The sequence below is a fragment of the Cydia amplana genome, chromosome 1 (assembly GCF_948474715.1).
Source record: "Cydia amplana chromosome 1, ilCydAmpl1.1, whole genome shotgun sequence".
NCBI lineage: Eukaryota > Metazoa > Arthropoda > Insecta > Lepidoptera > Tortricidae > Cydia > Cydia amplana.
This window is the reverse complement of record NC_086069.1, coordinates 29,712,377-29,726,582: the sequence shown is the minus strand read 5'-3', so window position 1 is coordinate 29,726,582 and position 14,206 is coordinate 29,712,377. Positions and strand designations below refer to the sequence as shown.

The 14,206-nt window shown below is 37.1% G+C and overlaps 1 protein-coding gene and 1 long non-coding RNA gene across 9 annotated transcripts in view; both read left to right on the top strand.

The window, feature by feature from the left end:
* Positions 1–13,103, top strand: part of LOC134652424 (uncharacterized) — an 80,108-nt gene extending 67,005 nt beyond the window's left edge. The window contains exon 2 of the long non-coding RNA XR_010097181.1: positions 12,962–13,103. This is a non-coding gene — a long non-coding RNA (uncharacterized LOC134652424). The remainder of the gene's footprint in view (positions 1–12,961) is intronic.
* LOC134652179 (CUGBP Elav-like family member 4) overlaps positions 1–14,206 on the top strand; it is an 849,854-nt gene that overhangs the window by 277,195 nt on the left and 558,453 nt on the right. The window lies entirely within an intron of this gene.

Below are 14,206 nucleotides of genomic sequence, written 5' to 3'. Positions count from 1 at the left end.
TGACAGAGAAAAATGCACGCAATTTGCAAACTTCGATTTTCGCGGTTATAGTCCATTTTGCCTCTTGACAGCAGTGAACAAAGCCTTGGTCAATCTGAAATCTCCCCTACATCTAAAATAAATGATCACTAATAAACAATATTTCAGTTTAACTATAGTATACCTACTTGTATGTACTGTTTAAACCAAGTGATTTGTAATAATTCAAACACATATTAAGCTTCCGTGAGGCTTAATATGTACCCAATACCAAATCTCCATACGCTAGCCGAACCAAACCGCTTCATTTACAGTAACGCGATACAAATATTAATATCTGCTGTCGGAATTTCTAGCTGGAGTTTAGAATATGCGAGCCGTGTTTATGTATAGCTGTATGTATTAGTATGTAACCGTACACATCAATATTAAAGACTAGTTAACAATTAACACCGACAATCTATACAATACTGCGTTCATTGCGTGCTTTGTCATTGTTGTAGCTGGCGCTTTTTTACTAATTTTCATTTTGGTATGGGTATAAAAATAAAATATTTATTCGTGACCATCACAAAATGTGTACAAAAATGTACAGACAACGCTAGCAGAAAAAAAATATAATATTAAATGTGCATCACAGAAAAAAAATATTAGGGCTGAAATTGACCTAACTCCGAACAATTTACTAAATTGTTCGGAGTTAGGTCAATTGCTATTTCGCATAGTCTAATCCGCTACTTTTGATGCTGACTGTCCAACAATGATTATTATAGCGGCACTATATGTGGGTCTTTTTTAATGCCAATTCTTGGGATTAGTTTGCAAGCGGACCCCAGGCTCCCATGAGCCGTGGCAAAATTCCGGGACAACGCGAGGAAGATGATGATGATAAGACATCCTTACACAAATTGACTAAGCCCCACTGTGAGCTCAAAAAGGCTTGCGTTGTGGTATTGACTCAGGAACAATTATCTGTGCTCATAACAGTCATAACACAAAATATTATTATTGGGGTTTTGTGGGCCTTTGAGTGTCGCTTCGACCAAGCTATGATCTATTGTGACAGCCCTTTAAAGTTCACTACTGATGCCCGTTGAATCCAGGAAGCTCCAGATTCTTTGGGCCGTAATGCTCTGTACCTCATAGGGTTCCAGTATGTGTCGCCCTAGGTAGGTACTTCTTTTGGACATTAGTGGTCCGCAGGAACAGAGAATGTGCATAGCAGTCTCCTCTGACTCCTGACAGAACCTGCATGTCGCATCTTGTTTTTTCCCTATTCGGAACATGTGTTTGTTCAACTTGCAGTGTCCAGTCAAAATTCTAGTCACCGCGTAAGTTTTGTGTCTTTTGAGCCCTAGAAGCTCCTTAGCAGTTTTGCTGTTGAACCCTTTGATTAGAGCTAACACAAAATATGCCCTTACCGGGATTTGAACCCAGGGCCATCGGCTTCACCGACTAGGCCAAAACGGTGGTCAAAAGACGAATAGACGAATTGTTAGTCTCTATTTACTTAACTCTGATAGACTCGTAATAGCTGTATATGTACAGCAATAATTATGATTTGCGACTGTAGCCATAGCTGCGGTTTTAATACATTAAACGAGGATTGATTTATGTACCTTGTTCTCATTATTTGGTCAATCTGGAGCCCGTTAGATTTGGATTTGCTTTGCAAATTGTCAAGATTTTAATTGTTTTAGGCTTAGCTCTATTTTATACCTAACGTTTCTGTGAAAACATTTTACGTCTCAGTCTCGTGTAAAATGTTTTGTCAGACAAGTAGGTACCTACTTGGTGAGTGTTTTTCTTATTTAATTAACTTCTAGTTTAAAGTTCTCTTTTTGATAATGTGTCTTCCAAATAATGTTATGTGAAATAAAAACGGAACTCTTTAGGATCACTTTGCTATCCGTCCGTCTATCTGTCTGTCTATCAGTCACGACTCAAATGACTCGTAAAGAAGATCATAGATTTAAGAAATTTCATCAACGCTATAATTTAATTATAAACCTGGCCATTACGCATACTCGTAAACCTGGTCTAAACTTACGGCTTCCAGTCCGTTATACGGCGCACTTCGCATTTTTATTTCAAACGATAACAATAAAATTTCCTCGCAATCATCACTTCAATAATCATGCTCGCCGGACTCATAAAGTTCGCATAAGGGTGATCTTTCCAAAATTAAAACGGTAAGAGCCCCGCTATTGCCGGTAGCCTGCCGTAACAATGAAATGCCCTCTCCGGCCCAGATTGAGTCGTTTCGTTGGGTCATTATGCAAATTTTGGGCAGGAATTTTAAATTTGCCTTTACACTTATTTGATTAGGGCACACAAATTGTTTCATCCTCCCAGTTTGCTTAGGCGACCTTTGAGCAAATCCACTGTTAGTGGATTATTTTGGATTTAAGAGTGCCGAGGTTTTTGCGTGTAACACAGTCTTTGTTACAGAGCTGAATAAATTTACTTATGAAGGAGCTTTTGGACGAAAGGTTTAAAGACCATAAAATAATCTTCAGCAGAACAAAATGAATTTAACACGGAAACAAATAAAAGGTAAAAAACTGACGTAATTTTCTACACCCGTTGTCATAGTGAAAATCGGCCGGCTCGCGCTACTAAACTATGCATTTGTTGTTCCCCGTGACAGCATCATCTATCATCCGAATCCTTCCATCCAATATTTATAGACGAACGTTAAAAGAACTAGCGGATCATCTAGATTGATTCCGCCATCATACAGTATCCGTAAACTGCTGATCGGAAATTGTTTTAGTATATTCCCCATTTGTTAGTCTGGCGTTGTTTGGATCATTGCCATTTAATTTCATCGCAAAAAACCTCTCGCCATCACTTGTTACAACGTGTACCGCAATAGTGACGTTCGACCATTCTTCTCTGTCACTCGCAGTTTGGACTTTGACTAACGATTCAACTAAACAGTTTTTATACGAAGTTCTAAATTAATCTGCTTCTTCTTTGTTATCTGAAGCATTTTATTTTGTAAAGCAAAAACTGGGAGATTTTAAAAGTAGTGCACCAGCAAAATCAATTTGTTGTAGCTAAAAATCTTTCTAACCGAAAATTTCAAGTCCCCACTAATTCTAACGAAGCCAGTGTCCGATATTAGGTGCTCAAAATCAATTACCTGTCCGCTGATTGGACAATTTGTCGTCGACTAATCCCAGTAGGGCGATCAATATTAGCTTAATGACCTCATCAGGTGAACGGTAAACGGTTTAATCGAGGCTATTGAGAAATGTTGGCTCAAGCACGGGCTTAGATTTTTAGCTCACTCGAGTGAAGGGTATCGATTCAGTTGACTTGAAGCATGATTAATGTATCGATGTTGTGACATTTATTGCTTGTAATATGACGGGTTTTTTACTGTTAACTAAATCATAATCTTCTATAATAGCATTATGTGGGTTTAGTTTTTTTAACTTAAAACTTTGCACCGATTTGAACAGACCGAAGTAAAGAGTGTCTTTATAAACGGTATATTATTGACATTAATGATGACATTTCCACACTTTGTCATTGCAAATACCATGCATAGTTAGCTTGGTTCGACTCTGGGTATTTTTTGATTTTTTTTATTTAAAATGCTTATGATAATTCGATTGATCCAGTAATTGTCACAAACAGAGTCTTCCCTCGTGAAATACTAACAGTACCTATACCTATGTTTAATATCCATTTTTATTAAAAATAATGTTTCAACCTGGCCAAATGAATTATAATTTAATAAAGAATAGCTCAAAATATTTGCGCAAAAAGTTATCGAAAAATTGTCAAGGACATTAACTATTTATAACCTTCTAGGCCTGTCCATGTCATGTAACCGAATTTATGTGGCCGTAGGAATCTGCAATGCGGGAGGTACCGTTCAAGGTCGACATCTAGTCGAGACGTGGGCGTAGGTAACGTAAATATTAGCACAATAACCAAGACAACGTAATGGGATCTGAACACAACCGAGATCCACTTGATGGCATCGTAAAACCCGTAACGAAGTAATAACACAGTATGAAGAACAGTAGAAAAAAAATGAATTTGCTGTCCTTCGTGCTTGGTTTTTGATCGGTGTAGTGTACGTTAAAAGTCTTCTAAATTAGCAATGGAGTTATATGGAAATTGATACAACCAAACTTCTGTAGTTCATTTCAGCTAACAATTAATAAGTTAAGCTTCATAAATAAAACTAACATTCCCTTGTTCTGAAACTTATGAGTTCCAGTCGATTTTATCTTAGTTCGAAATAATATTTAAATGGAGTATTTACCAAGTATTTATAATAGCGAGGGTTTTTCCAAATTACAATGAGTCAATGTAATATAAGTACGTAAATCACTCTTTCAACACATGTTGAAATATCATGACACTCGAGAAGCAAAACTTCATATTCAACTACCGATCCTAAAGGCACCAAAAGGTTTCCCAAAAATTCGCAAAATGCGCTCGGCTCGGCCCTAAAAACGATACGGTAACAAAAGTCATGAAGTTCTTTCGGAATCCTTTTTATTCGTTCGGAAATAGGGACAAAAGTGTTTCGAAAGCTGTTCGAGTCGGCGTTGGAGGTATACTTTCAGTCTATACTTTGTGCAAACGAGCGTTTGATAGGGGCGTGTAGTGGTGTACATTCTGGATGCGCGTCTGTTTCTGTAATTTTTCTGATGAAACTGTAAAACATTTCAAGGATCTACCATGTATATCAAATCCACGTATGTACTTTATATAGTTAATCACCTACATGTCCTACATTGCTCTCCACTGGGTAATTATGCTACAAAAATTTTTGTTAAGTATATATTGAAACTATGGCAACATAAGAGTACGAGTAGTAATGGTCTACTTTAAGTTTTTATATAAATATATCTACCACAATATAACAATTGTATCATATACTCGTAAATTAAATTTCGAATTTTGAAGTAAGTTTTGGAACAAAGTCACATTTTATGGTAAATTAATAAATCGCAGTAAAAAACTGAGGTTTATTACCTAACAAAAACGGTTCTTCTATCATCTCTAATTCCACTGCCAGAAGTTTGCGGTAACTGTGAGCCAGGGAAAGGATTATATCAGTTGCCTGGATTATATCCGTTATGATAAAATACTCGAGCCCATCCTGGGGCTTGCAGTCCAGTGATAAATGCGAGCCGTACCAAAATTATACATAACCGTATCCCTTGCTCAAATAAGTATTTGGAGGAACATCAAATGTTACTCTAGGACTTTATTGAAACTAGATCTCCAAAGGAATATACATTCATATTCGAGCTTCTAATGTACCTACAGTCAGCAGCAGAAATTGCTATGCGGGCGAGGTGTTAAAAATGATCTTGACGTGACTTTATTGTTAAGGGAATAAAAACGTGTCAAGGTAAATTACCACACCTCACCCGCTTAGCAACTTCTGCTGCTGACTGTACCTATATAGTTATCATCATCATCATCCTGGCGTCAATCCCAGCTGTGCCCCCGCGCGGGGCGCGAGGACCCGGTAGCTATATAGTTATCTACGCTGCGAATTGACTTTAGTAACTTGAAATTCGTTGTTGGTTTTACATTCCGCATTTCAGTTCCATTTTTTTGCCATCCATTTAAATCCTTTTTTCAACTAAAATATAAATCGACCTAAAACCGGTGGCAGCGTTAAAAACAAGACTGCAAAGTCGTTATACACTTGAACACAGGGGAAAATTACCCAATCTCATCCCGACGGCAAAATTCACTCCCATTTTTCCACTAAAGATAAAAATTCCACCGTTCACAGCTAAACGGTTGCTCTCGAATGAAAGACTCCTTTAGAAACGTACATATAAGACGTAGCTATCTATGCTGCACAGAATTGTATGCGAAATCTCTCGTGAAATTGACGCCCCGTCTCATGTCTATTCTTCTCATTCCTCTGGCGTCTCATAGAGCGACGAAACGGCGGGAATTGAAAATTTTAAAACCTGCCTTGTTTGATGATCGATATCATTTTAGGGTGCAAACTTTTGCTGTGGCTTGCAGCGGTGATAGAATATTACGTCGAGGCGTATTGGAGCTGGGGAGATAATCAAATAGGAAATATTGAACGAGGGTAAGTATTTTAAAATTATGAATTTGTTAACGTTAATTGTTTTATCATAAATGAAAAATAAATATTATATTATAACCTTATAACAAAATAGGATATAATTTTAGCAATATGATTGTAGCAATTTTATTTCGAAATCAAGTATGTAAATAAATTCGCCATTGTTTTTCGTTTATATACCTACATATAAGAGGCTTGTTATGTTAATGTATTGTTTTTGTCCCTTCGGCCGTGTACGTAACCGACCTTTCGTAACTGGTAACGAAGGAAGAAAAAATGATCTTTGTACGATACTGGTTTCGAATAAAGATCATTTTTTTCTCGTACGTAATCAGTCACCATCTTTGGAAGGTGGTTCGTAACCAGTTACATAGTAAGAATTAATTTTCTTCATACGATCCTTCGCCTAGACTAAGTAAGGACTAGATTACATAACGAAACTGACTGACTGACTGACATATGAACGCACAGCCCAAACTGCTAGTTCTAGAGATTCCAAATTTGGCACGTAGGTTCCTTATAAGGTCTAGGGGTGCACTAAGAAAGGATGTTTCAAAATTCACCCCCTAAGGGGGTGAAATGGGGGTTCAAAGTTTGTTTGGGGAAAACCTCATTTTTTAGTAGTCTTAGTACGCCGGCGAAGCCGCGGGAAAAAACTAGTTAATTACAAAGAAAGGCTTAATAGATCTATATTATCATTTAATTATAATTTGGTGCACCTAGTACACTAGCAACTGTATAATGAATTAAAATAATTGCTTGGCGCATAATGTAATGATCCGTTTAAGGGCATAATTTAGTATCGTATTCCCGATTTAGGATCAACTCGTCACACCAAAATTTTGTTCTAACCGGTCATACTGCAGAAAGCAATAATATTTGTTTCAACCCGTCACAAGTAAATTTAGTTATATTAAGTCACATAGGAATTTTGTAGCTATTGATGATTAAAACATTTTGACTCAGTTACGTATGAGGAATAGATAGTCTTTTTTCGTAATTTCAAATAGAAAATTTCTTCTCTCGTAACTATGGTTACGTACGAAGAAAAAATAATCTTTATTCGAAACCAGTATCGTACAAAGATCATTTTTTCTTCCTTCGTTACCAGTTACGAAAGGTCGGTTACGTACACGGCCGAAGGGGTTTTTGTATCACAAATAATATTAAATATGTTTCGGTATAGTGTAATAGGAAGTAATAGTATGAATGTAAGCCAAATTAAAGAGTGTCCGAGATAAACCGAATTTTTTGCCAAAACCGAATCTGAACGTTTGATTTTGATCTAGTTTTGGCAGAAACCGTGCCTTTAGCCGGAATATGATTTTTATGCCGAAACCTTCCAAAACCGGAACTGAAACTAACACTGGCCGGACACTAAAACTACTTTATATTTAATATTTTGCATTTCGAGAAGTTTGAGCCGTGATCGATACCCGGTTGGCTTAGGGTTTGTGGTGGTGTGTGGTGGTGCCGCGAAGATGCTGGTTTGATTCCGGCCCTGGGCACTTCGTCTTGGCCACTTTTTCTTTACTATATGACATCTACTTCAATCATAACTAATATCATCGGAACAAAACTCCATTCAATCACGTCCAAGCTACATTGCAACTTTTGTGGGGTTCGACATTTTATTTTTCTTAAGCTCCACTTCATATTGAGCGAAGAAAACAGAACTGGAACTGCAAATCACAATAACTTTCTCCCGACAACCGAACAGCGTACGGAAAACTAATAATTCAAGTGGGTCGCTTCGAAAGCGCAAATTGTACGAGACAAAGACGAGGGAATAAATTGGTATATTTTTATTCCCGGTACGTGTGACGATCGGGTGTCGTTTGAGTAATGTGTTTTATGGATCATTGGCAATTGTATTTGGTGATCTGGAGTCTAGTTTGAGAGCTGATGGCGAGTTGTGCATATGACTCTGTGCGAAGCTTACCTCAACTCTAGGGAACAAATCAAATTTCTTTTTTTATAATTTCTAAGATTGCATACTTATACGTACTAGAAATACTAGAATATTTGGGACGGGTAAAGCAGTGACCGGGTGGTCTGTGGCTAAGACGTTAGTCGCGTAAGCTGAAGACGCGGGTTCGATTCGGCCTCGGCCTTCAGAAGATTGGTCACTTTTTCTTTAGTATAATTATGTATTCTGCCTATAAGTCGTGTACTTTATGATAAACAAATAAAAAAGTTTGCTATCATCTATATATATATATATTGTCCCAATACCGACAGAAAGGTATTAGTTAGCAGTAGCTGGTAGCTAGAGTAACCAAATAAAAGGGTACATAGGGTAAATATATTATCTTATTATGTTTAGGTATACTTATCTGTTTCAATATCACGTCACCCGCTCGCACCTATAACTCGACGAGCCTCGAGATGAATCGCCGAGCGGTGGGCCCGAACGCCGGCAAATTACTCCGATCAATTTCGGCACGGAGCCCAAGGGATTTGCAACCGTCGATGCAATCTTCGACTTGTCATTGTCATGACTCGGACACGGGAGGAGCGGACAAAGGCGAAGCTTTCCTTTTTCGTCCAATTGCCTCGATATGATGAACGGCATTGCCCTGTGTGCAGTTGATTACAATTGTTCGGGTCAATTTTCGGAACGAAATTATCTTTGAAGCTTGAATTTGAAATATCCGGGAAGGTCACTATGGGTTTACACATTGATTAGTGTTTATTTCGAGTTCATACATTTGCTACTTTCGTTTAGAAGCAACGGACAGCAGCAATGAACTTGCAATTAGCACTAATCAATGTGTAAACAGACCTCAATGTGAAGGTCAGCCATATTATCCCCGCAGCTACATTTACCCGTAGGTACTGACCTTATCTAAAACTTTTTCCAACCAGACAGCAACAAGGATCTTAAAGTTTGAAACACGATTTTTAACAGTTCTTCTTAGAAATATTTTATTATTATTTCTTTGTACAGGTGTGAAAAAAAGGAAATGTTTCATAAGCAGGGAAAAGCTTGTAAAGTTTCCCTAAAAAAGCAGGTACATTTTATTCAATAGCAAAATCAACTCATGAAATTTTCATGTCCCAACATACTGCCTAAGTTGCGTATACCCTTAGAATCCGCAATGCACAATAAATCAAAAGTTGCCGGTAAATTTACGAATTTGAAACCTAACTGCAGCGCCGCTCCGCGTTTCGAATAAAAATCGACCGCATTCTAATAAATTTCTAAATCGACATAAGTTGTTTCGTATTCTGGTCGGCGCTAGGGAATCGCGTACACAATAAGATCATGTTACAAAGGAGGATGGTTTGCATATCTACGGAGATCGCTGGAGCCGTGCTTGTGGACGTTTTGCGCTTGCCGCGTCGTCGGTGCAGTTTTTTCCTTCTGCTCCTTTGGGACGAGGCGGCAGTGCGAGCGAGCCGCTTGTAAATTCTACTTTTTGTAGTTTCTGTTTTATGCTTTGAGTCACTATGACTGATGAATAATAAGTAAGAGATAAAGTTCAATCACTCGATAGATACTTATACAGGATGCTTCCTGTAACAGGAGCAATACATTAAACTGTAGGCTGTACTCCTCAAACTGACCAACATTTGTTCAGCAACTTTTGAAAATAACTCATATTTTGATTTTTATTACACTTTAAAGTTTAGTCTAAGACGCAATGTACTGCAAATTTTGTTATGTTTAAAGCGTGACAAGCAACGTCAAACACACTGATGTCAACGTACATTGAAGGCAATATTTATTTTGTATGAAAAAGAGGAAGTCTAAAGGATTCATCATTTTAAAAAGTTGCTGAACAAATGTTGGTCAGTTTGAGGAGTACAGCCTTTAGTTTAATTTATTGCTCCTGTTACAGGAAGCACCCTGTAGATATTTCTATTGAGTTGAAACAAAATGGGTGTGCATGTACGTATGAAGTTTCGCTTTGTTATGAATGATGATCTAATTTTTCCATTCGAATATTACGGATAATAACAAAACTTCCGTGAGACACAGACATATTAAATATATTAAAAATTTAAAATACGTGGGTGACCCGTTTTTAGTATATTACGGATTTTTGACAATACCTTCTATTGTGTGAGGGCGGTTTGTTGACGTCGTGAACTACAATGTATGCAATGATTTAATATCTTATCTTCCTCTAACCTTTTCGCGGCCACTTCACTTTAAATAAAATTATTCCAGGCCAACTCGCACGTACACTGATATCAGAATTATATCTAAATGAATGATGTCATGTAGTTATCGTGCATTTTGCTTGTACTTGTCTGTACATGTATTAGCGCGAGCGAAACGCATGAGCGAATGAGAACAAAATTACATCATTGATATTTATATTTTATTTCAAAATGTAAGTATGAATTGGCCTTATGTGTATGCGAATTACCTTTTTCTCAACATCAACCATTTCGTAAAAATAATCACAAATTTCATTACAATATACGTGATTGAGCCTGTATTTTAATTCTTAGAAAATAAAACGTAAAGTCCGCTTGAAGAACCGTCCCCGGCAAGCAGTAAACGCTCTCGCAGCGACACTGTACGCCAAAGTTGTTCCATAAAAGCTCTCTTGCCTCCCCACCTTTCCTTTGGCATTTTGTAGACGGTATTTTTTTCTTCAAAAATCTTTTTACGCTGCTTATTTTGCTTAATGTAGTTGGTTTATTTACTTACAATGTTCCTGTGTAGGTAATTTAATTGTGTGCTTCGTGATTTCAAGATTATATTTTTTGGTAATAATCTGTGGAAATACTTGGTATTTTTACATAGTTTTTTCGTTTTCTATTCGGGTTATAAAATTACCTATACAAATCTTATTTATTTCATTATTGTGTTTGTTGTTTGTTATTTCTAAGGTTATTTCTCTACATTTTGTTTATAAATCTATCTACCTTGTCTCTTTCTTTGCTTTCTTGACGTGTGTCTAGTAAAAGTGTTTATTGTAAATAATATTTATCGTGGCTCGTACCCCTCTCTGGTTCCCAACTGAATCTCTCTTCAAGTAATTAATTAATTAATTAATTCTATGTAATTTATCTGGATTACTTATCTACTCGTATTTAATCAAGCTTTTTATGCACTCTTACTTTATTTGCCGCTCAAAATTAAACTACTTAAAAATCACAACTCAAACAATCGAAGGTATTGTAAAGCTAAAAGAAGCCGATGATTGAATAAAGGAAACGGCGCAGTCAGCGCGCACTAACAAAAGCATGAGAACGAGGACAAATGTTTGCGCCGCTTGTCTGCTGACTTGCATTTCTGTCTGAAAGGACTGTTATACATTTTGTACAATTTTGTCTTGAAACTTACGAACTTTGGATTGATGAGTCTTTGACAAATTTATGGGTTATATTGTTGGTTGATTAAGAGCTTGGAACTAAATTAGGTATTTGAACTTAAGCCTATTTTACGTTAATTGACGTAAAAATTATATCGAAATGATTTTATTAGTTTATGCATTTGGCTCGTACTAACAATTGAGTCGTTCGAGGCACAAATCCCGTGAGTTCATTTTTAGGGTTCCGTACCTCAAAAGGAAAAAACGGAACCCTATTAGGGTTCCGTACCTCAAAAGGAAAAAACGGAATCCTAATAGGATCACTCGTGCGTCTGTCTGTCCGTCCGTCTGTCACAGCCTATTTTCTCCCAAACTACTGGACCAATTAAGTTGAAATTTGGCACACATATGTAAGATTGCGACCCAAAGATGGACGTGTAACGTAAATAAATGAATTTTAAATATGGAGGCCATTTTTGGGGGGTAAATAAGAAAATTAAAAAATAAAGTTTTTCAAACTATATCGTGTTGCATATCAAATGAAAGAGCTCATTGTAAGGATCTCAAATATTTTTTTTTATAATTTTAGGATGAATAGTTTAGCAGTTATTTAAGAAAATAGGCAAAAAATGACCATTCCCCCCCCCACCTTATCTCCGAAACTACTGTTAAAACCGAAACTACTGTCTAAAATTTTGAAAAAAATACACAAAATAGTTCTTTACCTATAGATGACAGGAAAACCTATTAGAAATGTGCAGTCAAGCGTGAGTCGGACTTAATGTACGGAACCCTTGGAACGCGAGTCCGACTCGCACTTGGCTGGTTTTAAGCTCTCGTGAGACTTTTATAGTTCTTCTAGTTCATTGTATAACAGTCAATAGTAACGTACCTACATGTACTTTCTAACAATATTTAAATGAAACCGACACCTCACCCCCAAATTCTACAATACTTTAATCAGCTCGATCTTATCAACAGAAACAAAACCATAAAGAGTCTGCTACCCGAAAAACCTTATTCAAATGAGACAGCTAGGTAAACTACATCCCAAAACCAAAACAGCTTATGTTACTATAACATATACGGACATACGTCATTGTTGTGTTCGGATGTTGTACGGTATCGCGGTTTTTCGGCCGGCCGAATGCCGAGCAGAGTTGACCGGTATAATTTAGGGGGACATTAGAAGTTTCATGTAGCTGCCCGTGATTAGTTTTCGTATACAGAAGGGTATTCGTCGCTGTTGATTGATCGCGAGCCTTATCACAAAGGCATTAAGGTTTACCGATGGTCAGTGGACAGCTGTATGAATAACGGCTGCGATGCTGGCTCAATGCTTTAACGCGAAGGTAATGAGTTTTGTAGATTAAATTTTAAATGCGGTACAGTTGCATGTTAAATGTTCAAATCTTTCAGGTTACATGTTGGGTTGATTTTTTTAAGCATGAATAATGTTGTCAATATTCTTTGTAATTTTTAACCTTTTATGTGTGTGGAGGTCAAAAACCTTGGCTGTGCCTGTGCTGAATAGAGCAGAAAAATCGTGCTCGAAAAAAATGCAAAAAAAAAAAGCTGCCAAGTGCGAGTCGGACTCGCCCATTAAGGGTTCCGTATTTAGGCGATTTATGACGTATAAAAAAAAACTACTTACTAGATCTCGTTCAAACCAATTTTCGGTGGAAGTTTACATGGTAATGTATATCATATATTTTTTTTAGTTTTATCATTCTCTTATTTTAGAAGTTACAGGGGGGGGGGGGACACACATTTTACCACTTTGGAAGTGTCTCTCGCGCAAACTATTCAGTTTAGAAAAAAATGATATTAGAAACCTCAATATCATTTTTGAAGACCTATCAATAGATACCCCACACGTATGGGTTTGATGAAAAAAAAATTTTTGAATTTCAGTTCGAAGTATGGGGAACCCCAAAAATTTATTATTTTTTTTCTATTTTTGTCTGAAAATCTTAATGCGGTTCACAGAATACATCTACTTACCAAGTTTCAACAGTATAGTTCTTATAGTTTCGGAGAAAAGTGGTTGTGACATACGGACGGACAGACAGACGGACAGACGGACAGACAGACAGACAGACATGACGAATCTATAAGGGTTCCGTTTTTTGCCATTTGGCTACGGAACCCTAAAAATCACTAAAAGGTTGGTTAGAATCGTTATCAGTAACAAACAAGAAGTTAAAACCGCAAGGAATTTTATCAGCTCATTTACACGACGTATTTTTATACAAATATGTATAAGTAGGGTGACTGCTATGGTTATTGGCCAGTATATAGTAATCGGCCACTCTTAACAATAAGGTTTCAATTGCCTTGTTTCTTTCTGATTTGTTAGGAAAGGCCAATTAATATGTATCACGCTTCCATCTCGGTCATTCCATTTACCATATGTGTTTAAATGTACGCTTCACTATACCCAAATGTATCTTTATTTAAAAATTTAACATACCTACTACATTCGAAATTCAGTTGACGGTACACAGACGTAGCACGGCCATTTAGTTCAATCCACACCCAATATGGGAGCTTTTGTGCGCAAAATTCACAGCAAACAGAGCACTTGGGAACCCACTTGAAGGGAGCCTTTCGTGCTGCCAAAGTGTTTCCACTTCTTATAAAATTATGCGAAATTCGCAGCGAATGTGTGAGGAATATTTTGCTTTTGAGCATAGGAACATATAGAGAAGTAACTTTTTTTAACGAACTACAAAAAACCGTACAAGTGCGAGTCGGACAGAAATACAACATATGTTATAATTTCAACTGTCTAGCTATCACGGTTTATGAGATACAGCCTGGTAATAGACAGGCAGACAGACAGACAGATGGACAGAGGAGTCCG